The following is a 12,553-nucleotide window of genomic DNA, read 5'->3' on the forward strand; positions in this document are numbered from 1 at the left end:
AATCCGCCACTCCTCAGTGGAAAAGGAGGTCCAGGCCATAGTGGAAGCTGTGCAGCATTGGAGGCATTACCTGGTCGGCAGGAGATTCAATCTCCTCACTGACCAACGGTCGGTTGCCTTCATGTTCGATAATGCACAGCGGGGCAAGATCAAGAACGACAAGATCTTGCGGTGGAGGATCGAACTCTCCACCTATAACTACGAGATCTTGTATCGTCCCGGAAAGCTGAATGAGCCTTCCGATGCCCTATCCCGCGGCACATGTGCCAAGGCACAAGTGGACCGTCTCCGAACCCTCCACGAGGACCTCTGCCACCTGGGGGTCACTTGGTTCTATCACTTCGTAAAGACCCGCAACCTGCCCTACTCCATCGAGGAGGTCAGGACCGCCACCAGGAATTGCCAGATCTGCGCAGAGTGCAAGCCGCATTTCTACCGGCCAGATAAAGCGCACCTGATAAAGGCTTCCCATCCCTTTGAATGCCTCAGTCTGGACTTCAAAGGCCCCCTCCCCTCCACCGATCGCAACACGTACTTCCTGAACGTGATTGACGAATACTCCCTGTTCCCATTCACCATCCCCTGTCCCGACATGACCGCGGCCACGGTCATTAGAGCCCTCGGCACCATCTTTACACTGTTCGGTTTCCCTGCCTATTACATAGCGATACGGGGTCCTCCTTTATGAGCGATGAACTGCGTCAATTCCTACTCAACAAGGGCATTGCCTCGAGCAGGATGACCAGTTACAACCCCCGGGGGAACGGTCAGGTAGAGAGGGAGAATGGAATGGTCTGGAAGATCGTCCTGCTGGCCCTACGGTCCAGACGTTTCCCAGTTTCCCGCTGGCAGGAAGTTCTCCCGGACGCCCTCCACTCCATCCGGTCGCTGCTGTGTACAACAACGAATCAAACACCTCACGAACGGCTCCTTGGCTTCCCTAGGAAGTCCTCCTCCGGAACGTCACTTCCGACCTGGCTGGCAGCCCCGGGACTCATCCTGCTCCGAAAGCATGTGCGGTTGCACAAATCGGACCCGTTGGTCGAGAGGGTTCATCTCCTCCACGCGAACCCTCAATACGCCTACGTGGCGTACCCCGCCGGCCGACAGGACGCGGTCTCCCTGCGGGACCTGGCACTCGCCGGAGATCCACCCCCCCCCCCCCAACACCAGTGACCCCCTCTGGAGCCACACACACACCCCCACACCAATCACCCCTTCCCTCCCACCGGCGCACCCCACAGCCACCCCACCCGATTGGATCAGCCGCCTGCTGGCTCCACCCAGTAAGGCGGAGTATAAGAGCCCGGGTTCTCCCAGCAGCCGCATTCTGTAATTGTGCTGCTGGGAACAAGTCTGCGTAATAAAGCCATCGTTCGACTCCTTCTCATCTCGTCTCGTGAGTGATTGATTATGCTACACGCATCTATCGGGTAAGTATGGGTGATCCCGCAGGACCGGGAGGATCAGAAACCCCCCAGCAGAATTGTTGCCTGGAATGCAAGGGCACTCAACGGCCCAGTGAAAAGATCCAGAGTCTTCACCCACCTAAGAAGCCTAAAATCAGACGTAATCTACCTACAAGAGACGCACTTGAGGGAGAAGGACCGACTGCTGGTGAGGATAGGCTGGGTGGGACAAATGTACCATTAATGCTACAGGACGAGGGCTAGCAATATTAATTAGCAAGAGGACGAGGTTTACGGAAACCAAGACAGTTGCGGACCCAGGGGGACGGTATGTCATGGTCAGCGGTGTCCTGGAAGGGGCACCTGTCGTACTGGTAAACGTATACGCTCCCAACTGGGACAACACAGAATTCATAAAGAAGACCATGGCGGAAATCCCCGACCTTGACACACACCGACTGATTATAGGGGGCAACTTTAACTGCGTGCTGGGCCCACTGACCGAACGATCAAATCCCAGAACGGGGAAAAAGTCTGGCATGACTAGGGAGCTAGGGGCCTTCATGGAACAGATGTGGGTGGTGGACCCATGGAGGTTCCTGCACCCGGGAGAAAGGAGTTCTTGTTCTTTTCGCAGGTGCACAAGGTATACACCCGCATCGACTTCTTTGCAGTGGGGAAATCGGTGCTTCCAGGGATCACGGGAACGGAAAACTCCATAATCATTATCTCCGACCACGTTCCACACTATATGGATGTGAGGTTGGAGACAGGCTGTGCCCAGCGCCCCACGGGTAGGCTGGACACGGACCTCCTGGCTGACAAGGCCTTCTGCCAAAAAATATCACGGGCTATGGGCAACTACGTTAGAGTAACAACCAAAACGGGGAGGTTTCATCCTCCACGTTTTGGGAGGCACTGAAGGCCGTGATTAAGGCAAGCAGAGATAGGGAAGAGAGGGTGACCAGGCAACAACTGGTGGACTCCATTCTGAAAGTCGACAGAAAATACTCCGAGGCCCCGACCATAGGGCTGCTGGCGGAGAGGAAAAAGCAGCAAATGGACTTTATCCTGCTATCCACTAGGAAAGCTACAGGACGTGTGGCTAGGGGGTTTACGGTGGGCCTTCTACGAACACGGAGACCAGGCTGGCCGCCTATTGGCTCACCAGCTGAGAAAGCAGGCAGCCACAAGGGAAATAGCGCAGGTTAATGATAGCAGAGGCAGACTGGTAACAGAGCCAAAGGAGGTCAATTGGGCATTTGAGGCCTTCTACCGGGGACTGTACACATCCGAGCCTCCCAACGGGGACGCTGGAATGAAACAGTTTCTTGTCAGACTGGAACTATCAGTTGTGGAGGAAGACAGACGGGGGGGGAGCTGGAAGTACCAATAGACCTGGGAGAAATCATGCAGAGCATCAGCTCCATGCAGGCGGGGAAGGCACCGGGATCCGACGGATTGCCAGCAGACTTCTTCAAAAAATTTGCATCAGTCCTGGCACCACACCTAAGAGACATGTTCACAGACTCACTGGCAGGGGGCACCCTGTCCCCCACGCTAGCGCAGGCCATAATCTCACTGATACCCAAAATAGATAAAGACCTGATGGAATGCGGATCATACAGACGCATTTCACTGCTGAACGTGGATGCGAAAATACTCGCATAGGTCCTGGCCAAAAGACTGGAGGGCTGCGTACCAGAGGTGGTCGCAGAGGACCAGACGGACTTTGTCAAGGGTAGGCAGCTCACAGCAAACATCAGGCGAATGCTGAATGTAATAATGACCCTCACCCCCTCCAAGGGATCCAAGTAACCTTTGCGGCTATGTACAGACTTTAACACAAGGGATCATTTAAACTTAAGGACAGCAAAAGAAAAGGAAATGTAAGAGACAAACTTTTACTAATAGGGTAATTAGTTTGTAGAACAGATTACGACAAAGGAGTTCGAACAAGAAACCCAAATAGTTTACCAAGCAGTTTCCAATGAAGTAATTTTATTTAATTTGTTTGATTTCAATGGTTCACCAATACAACTTATTTTCCACCTTCCTTGGATATGTTTACGTATGGCTTATATTTGTAGCGTAGATACGTAGATACATAGAAGATAGGAGCAGGAGGAGGCCTTTTAGCCCTTCAAGCCTGCTCCGCCATTCATCACGATCATGGCTGATCATCCAACTCAATAGCCTAATCCTGCTTTATCCTCATAACCTTTGATCCCATTCTCCCCAAGTGCTATACCTAGCCGTCTCTTGAATATATTCAATGTTTTAGCATCAACTACTTCTTGTGGTAATGAACAGGCTCATCACTCTTTGGGTGAAGAAATGTCACCTCATCTGTGTCCGAAATGGTTTACCTTGAACCCTCAGACTGTGAACCCTGGTTCTGGACACACCCACCATTGGTAACATCTTCCCTGCATCTGCCCTGTCTAGTCTTGTTAGAATTTTATAAGTCTCTATGAGATCCCCCTCATTCTTCTGAACTCCAGCAAGAACAATCCTAACCTAGTCAATCTCTCCTCATATGACAGTTCCACCATCCCTGGAATCAGTCTGGTAAACCTTCTCTGCACTTCCTCGAGAGCAAGAATATCCTTCCTCAGATAAGGAGACCAAAACTGCACACAATATTCGAGGTGTGGCCTCACCAAGGCCCTGTATAATTGCAGCAACACATCCCTGCTTCTATACTCGAAACCTCTCGCAATGAAGGTCAACATACTATTAGCCTTCTTTACCGTCCGCTGCACCTGCATGCTTACCTTCAGCGACTGGTGCACAAGGACACCCAGGTCCCGCTGCACACTCCCCTCTCCCAATTTACAACCATTCAGGAAGTAATCTGCCTTCCTGTTTTTGCTTCCAAAATTAATAACCTCACCCTTATCCAAATTATACTGCATCTGCCATTGATTTTCCCACTTGCCCAACCTGTCCAGATCATGCTGTAAGATCTCTGCATCCTCGACACAATTCACCCTCCCACCCAATTTGGTATCATCTGCAAACTTTGAGATGTTACATTTTGTTCCCTCATCCAAATCATTAATATATATTGTGACTAGCTGGAGTCCCAGCATCGATCCCTGTGGCACCGCACTGGTTACTGCCTGCCAATTTGAAAAGGACCCATTAATTCCTATTCTTTGTTTCCTCTCTGCCAACCAGTTTTCTATCCACGTCAATACACTTCCCCCAATCCCATGCTCTTTAATTTTTCACAACAATCTCTTATGTGGGACTTTGTCAAATGCCTTCTGAAAGTCCAAATATACCACATCGACTGGCTCCCCCTTGTCAACTGTACTGGTTGCATCTTCAAAGAATTCCAACAGATTTGTCAAGCATGATTTCCCCTTCATAAATCCATGCTGACTCTGACTGATCCTGCAACTGCTTTCTAAATGTTCCGTTATGAAGTCCTTGATAATGGATTCAAGAATTTTCCCCACTACCGATGTTAGGCTTACCGGTCTATAATGCCCTGTTTTCTCTTTACCTCCCTTTTTGAATATTGAAGTGGCATTAGCTACCCTCCAATCTGCAGGAACTGTTCCAGAGTCTATAGAATCCTGGAAGATGACCACCAATGCATCCACTATTTCCTGAACCACCTCCTTAAGCACTCTAGGATGCAGATTATTAGGCCCTGCGGATTTATCCGCCTTCAATCCCACCAATTTTCCCAGCATTTCTCTACTAATATTGATCTCCCTCACATCTTCCCTCTCACTAAACCTTTCATTGTCCAACATTTCTGGTATCTGACTTGTGTCCTCTTTTGTGAAGACAGAACCAATGTATGTATTCAATTGCTTAGCCATTTCTTTGTCCCTTATTATGCATTCCCCTGTTCCTGTCTGCAGTGGGGTCTACATTTCTCTTTAACAATCTCTTTCTCTTCACATATCTATAGAAACTCTTAGTGTCAGTCTTTATGTTCCCTGCAAGCTTTCTTTTGTACTGAATTTTCCCCTTCTTAATCAACCCCGTGGTCCTTCTTTGTTGAATTCTAAACTGCTCCCAATCCTCAGACCTATTATTTTTCTAGGCCAATCTATATGCTTCTTCCTTGGATCCGATACTATTTCTAATTTCCTTTGTATGCCATGGATTGGCTCTCTTACCCCTTTTGTTTTTCTGCCAGACAGGAATGAACAGTTGCTGCAGTTCCCCCATGCGTTCCTTGAATGTTTGCCATTGCCTATCCACTGTCATCCCTTTAAGTAACTCTCCCCAATCTATCAAGACCAACTCATGCCTCATATCTTCATAGTTTCCTTTATTAAGATTCAGCACCCTAGCCTCTGAATCAATTACTTCACTCTCCATCTTGATAAAAAATTCTATCATGTAATGGTCGCTCATCCCCAAGGGGTCTCGCACAGCCAGATTGGCAATGATTCTCTTCTCATTACACAGTACCCAGTCTAAGGTGCCCTGTTCTCTAGTTGGTTCCTCCACATACACTCCAGAAATTCCTCCTCTACAGCATTGTGGCTGATTTGATTCACCCAATCTGTGTGAAGATTAAAATCATCCATGATCACCGATATTTCCTTATTACATGCACCACTAATTTTGTGTTTAATGCCATTCCCAACATCACCACTGCAGTTTGGGGGTCTATAAATTACACCCACTGTGGAGTCTATATGTTACACCCAGTGTTCCGATTTATCCTGTGGTGGAATTTCTGTGGGAAGGTTATTTGGATCAGAACTTAGTGTCATTGTGTTCCCGATATATCGATACATAAAATTCCAAGGGATTGGCAAATTCTCCTTCTGCCTACCTCTACCATATGTCCCAAATGGTGTTGAAGGGGAGATATTTCAAGGGTAACCTGGGTATTTTTCCAGATCTGCAGATGTTAGGCCTAGTGGTACTTAGACCTGTAAAAAGTGACAATAAATTAAATCAAACCCCATCAAAATCAAAGTAGATATAGATGCTGTTCTGGGCTACATGTAGGCTTCACCAATTAATTTTGGCATAATTTCTACCATTGCTTTCATTTGGTTCTAGCTATAGGAAGAACCCTGCTTGACCACATTAATAACCTACATTGCTACATATGATTAGAGCTGTCCTGATGCTGCACTTGTACTTGGCTATGACATGCAAGCCATGTCTTCATTATACACAACACTTGTGGTATCCAAAACAAATGAACCGATGCACAAAACATCAAGCAACTATCAAACGCTTTGCTATCAAACTCTTGTTTATACATGTTATACGAGCACAATGTCAAAGTCACAAATTTTCCCAACTGACTGGACAACAAGCCACGGGCGGTTGCACAGAAAGTTATCAAATGCGATCTCACAGATGAAGTAAATAACTGATAGGCTACATTTTGCAGGCCCATTGCAGTGGCATTGTGAATGCTTTAAAATAAATGTTATCAGCTTGTGCAATTTGTGCCGAGTCTCTACATGCCTTCAAAAGGAAGAAAAACTGGTTCTTGGTTGAGGTCAAGATCATGCCTTAAAGGAAATGAGGAGGTGGCCCTGTCCTCCAACTTCATTTTTCCTTTCAGTTTGGTGTCTCAGTGGAGGAGCACCTATTGAAAGATGATGCATGAATCTGCCCTACCAATTTCCTCTGAAATTATTTAATGTGCAGCACAGCTAGAAAACAGGGCAGTGGCTGGATTCCCTCTGTACAATGGACATCTTGTACAGCTACAGTTGGACACACACTGGGTGCACTATAGGAAGAACTATTAAACTTCACTGATTATCAAGTACCTTACCTGCAGAGACTATTGGGAGGAATACTCCTAGGGCTGTTGGGGCAAGCTCCATGGCAGGGTTAAGAGGAATTTCAGAGAAAGATACATTGGCCCCTGACCAAGGTGATCTTCCTGGAGGTGGATCATCACCAGCGTTTACCCACGTGACATTGACAAGTAGCCAATTTGCATGGTTAACCACTAAAATAGAAGGAAAATACTGTGGATGCAAGAAATTTGAAATGAAAACACAAAATGCTGGAAAACTCAGCAGGTCTGGCAGCATCTGTGGCGGGAGAAACATAGTTAATGTTTCAAGTCCATAAGACTCTTTTGCAGAACTCTGAGAAAAGCTCTGGAGATGAATCTTTAGTGACTGGAAGCCAGCGTCAAGTGGTATACCACAGGGATCTGTGCTGGGTCCCCTATTGTTTGGTTATATCAATGGCATAGATGACTGTGTGTGTGTGTGTGTGTGTGTGTGTGTGGGGGGGGGGGGGGGGGGGGGTGCAGGATCAGTAAGTTTGGGTAGGATGACACAAAGATTGGCCAGGTGGTTAACAGTGAGTTTGATTGTCTTGGGTTACAGGAAGATATAGGCTGATGGTCAAATGGGCAGAAAAGTAGCAGGTGGAATTTAATCCTGAAAAGTGTGAGGTGTTACACTTTGGAAGGGGTAATGTGACAAGGAAGTATTTAATGAATGGCCTGACACTAGGAAGTTCCATGGAATGAAGGGACCTTGGCGTGTTTGTCCACAGATCTCTGAAGGGTAGCTTAGTAGGGTGGTGAAAAAGGCATATGGGGGGCAGGATGGGGGGGGGTGGTCAATCCCCCGACCAGGCTGATCACGTGGAACGTGAGGGGCCTGAATGGGCTGGTCAAGAGGTCCAGCGGGTTCTCGCATTTAAAGGGGTTGAAGGCGGATGTGGCCATGTTGCAAGAGACGCACTTAAAGCTCGCGGACCAGACGAGGCTAAGGAAAGGATGGGTGGGACAGGTGTTTCACGCAGGGTTAGACTCAAAGACCAGAGGGGTGGCAATTTTGGTTAGTAAACGAGTGGCATTTGAGGCGGGGAGTATCGTGGCGGACAAGGGGGGCAGGTACATAATGGTGAGTGGCAAGCTGCAGGGGGCCCGGGTGGTGCTAGTGAATGTGTATGCCCCAAACTGGGACAATGTGGACTTCATGAGGTGGGTGTTGGGTAGGATCCCAGACTTGGAGTCAAGTAACCTGATTATGGGAGGGGACTTTAATACGGTCTTGGACACGATTTTGGACCGTTCCAAGTCCAGGTCGGGAAAGAGGCCGGCGGCGGCCAGGGCCCTGTGGGAGTTCATGGGCCAGATGGGGGGTGTGGACCCGTGGATGTTTGTGCGGCCAAGGGCAAAGGAGTTCTCCTTTTTCTCCCACGTCCATAAAGTTTCTTTGCGGATAGACTTCATTGTTTTGAGTGGGGCGCTGGTCCCGAGGGTGGAGGGGGTTGAATACTCGGCCATTGCGGTCTCATCCCATGCCCCGCACTGGGTGGATCTGTGGCTGGGGGCGGAGCAGGGTCAGCGCCCTCTCTGGAGACTGGATGTGGGGCTGCTGGCGGATGAGGAGGTGTGTGGGCGGATAGGGAGTGTCATGATATTCAAACACACACATCATGATGGACACACCAACAGGCAAATCAGAGCACACAACACCACAACCAATCACACACAAGAACATCAACCACATAAAAAGCACGAGCACGACACCTGGTGGTCAGTAGGTCTGGGGACAAAGACACGGAGAAGAGCTGTTACAAAATCACAAACAGGGAATCCCCACGTGCAGAGTGTCAAGACAAAACTGTACATAGTAAGTTTAAATAAAATAGCGTTGTACCATATACAACCGTGTTGGCTCATCTGTGTGTCAGAACACCCAACACCACATGGTACAGGAGTGGATCGATACCTGCCAACTAACCTGCCATTCTGGACATGGACCGCACCGACAAACCGCAGCCGTTACAAGTCGCGGGGAACCTAGGTACCAATTGGAAGCTCTTCAGGCAGCGATTTGACCTGTACATCCGTGCCACCGAAAAACAGAGTGCCTCGGATGAAACGAAGATTGCAATGCTCCTCTTCTACGCAGGTCAGCACGCCCTCGACGTCTTCAACTCACTGGTGTTCGAAGAAGGCGAAAACCAATCCAAATATGACACGGTCATCCTCAAACTGGACCAGCACTTTAAAGTTGAAGTAAATGAAAGTTTTGAAAGATACCTCTTTCAGCAACGCCTGCAAGGTAAGGAGGAGCTTTTTCAACCCTTTTTGACGCACCTCCGGATTCTAGCGCAGTCCTGCGGTTACGGCAGCACCACAGAGTCCATGATCAGGGACCAGATTGTTTTTGGCGTTGCCTCTAGTGGCCTACGCCAGCAGCTTCTTAAAATAAAAAGCCTCACCTTAGCATCTGCTGTGGAAGCCTGTGTCCTCCACGAAAATGCTACCTGCCGTTTTGCCCGATTTCAGGCGTCCGAGTTGGCACGGAGGGGGTCCCCAGCCGTCGAATCGGCAAGCCAGGCCGCCCACGACGTCGAACGCATCCAGGCCGTCGATTACTTCCCGACCCACGGCCCGGACGACAGCGGCCGCTTCCTGCGCTTTTCGCGGTCTCCCGCGCTGGTGCGCGCCAAAAATAACGGCCACATCGAGGGACGCACTGCGCAGGCGCGCCCACCGCAAGATCGCACTGCGCATGCGCAGTGGCGCAACGAAAGCCGTGACGTCATGACGTGCGGCAATTGTGGAGCTCTACATTAAAAAGGGCAATGTCCTGCAAAAAACCGACAGTGCCTCAGATGTGGCAAGATGGGCCACTACGCTGCCCACTGTCGTTCGGCTCAACCCATGGATCCGGCACATCCCCGACAATCTCGCAGACAAGTCAGGACCGTCCAGCCCACGCATCAAGACTTCCAGTTAAGTGATGCAGATGACCAGGATGCCTTCCGCGTTTCCGTCATCGATGTCAACAAGGTCAATGCCATCAATCCAGCCGATGAGTGGTGTGCCACCCTGACGGTCAACCGATCGCGCGTCACCTTCCGTCTGGACACCGGCGCATCCGCCAACCTGATTGCATATTCTGCAGTCCAGGCCATGAAGGTCAAACCACCCATCACGCCATCCCGGCTCAAGATGGTTGACTATAACGGGAACGTCATCCCGTCCATAGGATCTTGCCAGCTACAGATAACTCACAAGATGCACATGGCCACACTCCCCTTCGAAGTTGTCGGCTCATCAAAAGACTCGTTACTGGGCGCACAGGCGTGTAAGGTCCTTCACCTGGTACAGCGCATTATGTCTCTCTCTCCAGATGAGATATCCGACTTCCCGGATGCTGAGTTCCACGCAAATCTCCATTCCCTCCTTGCTCACAACCAGGAGGTTTTTGAAGGCATCGAAGGGGTACGTGTATATGTGGACGATATCATCATTTGGTCCACCACTCCGCAGGAACACATGCATCGTCTACGACGTGTCTTCACCCGCATACGACAAAATGGCCTGCGTCTCAACCGTGCGAAGTGTGCCTTCGGCCAGACGGAGCTGAAATTCCTCGGGGACCACATCTCACGGTCAGGGGTCCGTCCCGATGCAGACAAAGTTAGCGCCATCACAGCCATGCCACGGCCGGCTGACAAGAAGGCTGTCCGAAGATTCCTGGGCATGGTCAACTTCCTTGGGAAGTTCATTCCCAACCTGGCTTCTCATACAACGAATATGCGCCATCTCGTAAAAAAATCGACAGAATTCAACTGGCACCAATCGCATCAGCGGGAATGGGAGGAGCTCAAGCACAAACTGGTCACGGCACCAGTGCTGGCGTTCTTTGACACGACTCGCCCTACAAAGATCTCAACAGACGCCAGCCAATCTGGTATTGGAGCAGTACTCCTGCAAAAAGACAGCACGTCGTCATGGGCCCCGGTGGCATATGCTTCACGAGCCATGACTCCTACCGAACAGCGCTACGCGCAAATAGAAAAAGAATGCCTGGGCTTGTTAACTGGACTGGACAAGTTCCACGACTATGTGTATGGCCTGCCACGATTTACGGTTGAAACTGACCACCGCCCCCTGGTCAACATCATTAACAAAGACCTGAACGACATGACCCCTCGCCTCCAGCGCATCTTACTTAAACTCAGGAGGTATGATTTTGAACTGATCTACACTCCGGGGAAGGATCTCATCGTGGCGGACACTCTCTCCCGAGCAGTGAGCACACCACCAGATGCGGAGGGGTTCGTGCGTCAAATTGAGGCACACGTAACTCTGACAGCAGCAAATCTGCCAGCTGATGATCCTAGTCTGGCCCACATACGCGCAGAGACGGCGACTGACCCCCTTCTGCAGCGAGTGATGCGCCACATGACGGAAGGGTGGCTCAAAGGGCAGTGCCCCCAGTTTTATAATGTGCGAGATGACCTTACCAACATAGACGGGGTCCTTATGAAATTAGACAGGATCGTTATTCCGCACAGCATGCGCCAGATGATTCTTCATCAACTACACGAAGGCCACTTGGGCGTCGAAAAATGCAGACGAAGGGCCCGAGAGGCGGTATATTGGCCGGGTATTAATGAAGACATAGCCAACATGGTGCTCAACTGCACAACCTGTCAGAGGTTTCAGCCGGCGCATCCTCCGGAGACGCTTCTACCACACGAGATGGTGACGTCCCCCTGGGCGAAGGTGGGTGTTGACCTATTTCACGCGCTCGGCAGAGATTACATCGTTATTATAGACTACTTCTCAAACTACCCGGAAGTCATGCCTCTCCATGATCTGACGTCATCCGCAGTCATTGGGGCCTGCAAGGAAACACTTGCTCGCCATGGCATTCCAAGGACTGTCATGTCAGACAATGGACCCTGTTTCGCCAGCCGTGAATGGTCGTCCTTTGCCGCAGCATATGGTTTCACTCATGTGACATCAAGCCCTCTACATCCACAATCGAACGGGAAGGCTGAAAAGGGTGTCCACATCGCCAAGCGGCTCCTGTGCAAGGCGGCTGCTGCCGGATCGGACTTTAACCTCGCCTTGCTGGCCTATCGATCGGCCCCGCTATCCACGGGTCTCTCGCCAGCGCAGCTACTAATGGGTCGCTCCCTCAGGACGACGGTACCTTCCATCCTGGCACCAACAACAGACCATGAGACGGTTCTTCGGAACATGCAAATGCAGCGTGATCGCCAGAAAAGTCGGTACGACACACGAGCGACGGACCTGCCCCCCCTGTCCTCCGGAGACAAAGTACGCGTCCATCAACCGTATGGTGGCTGGTCAGCATCGGCCGAAGTCCTCCGACAAGTGGCTCCCCGCTCGTTCCTGGTTCGCA

Source organism: Scyliorhinus torazame, chromosome 6, assembly GCF_047496885.1.
Source record: "Scyliorhinus torazame isolate Kashiwa2021f chromosome 6, sScyTor2.1, whole genome shotgun sequence".
NCBI lineage: Eukaryota > Metazoa > Chordata > Chondrichthyes > Carcharhiniformes > Scyliorhinidae > Scyliorhinus > Scyliorhinus torazame.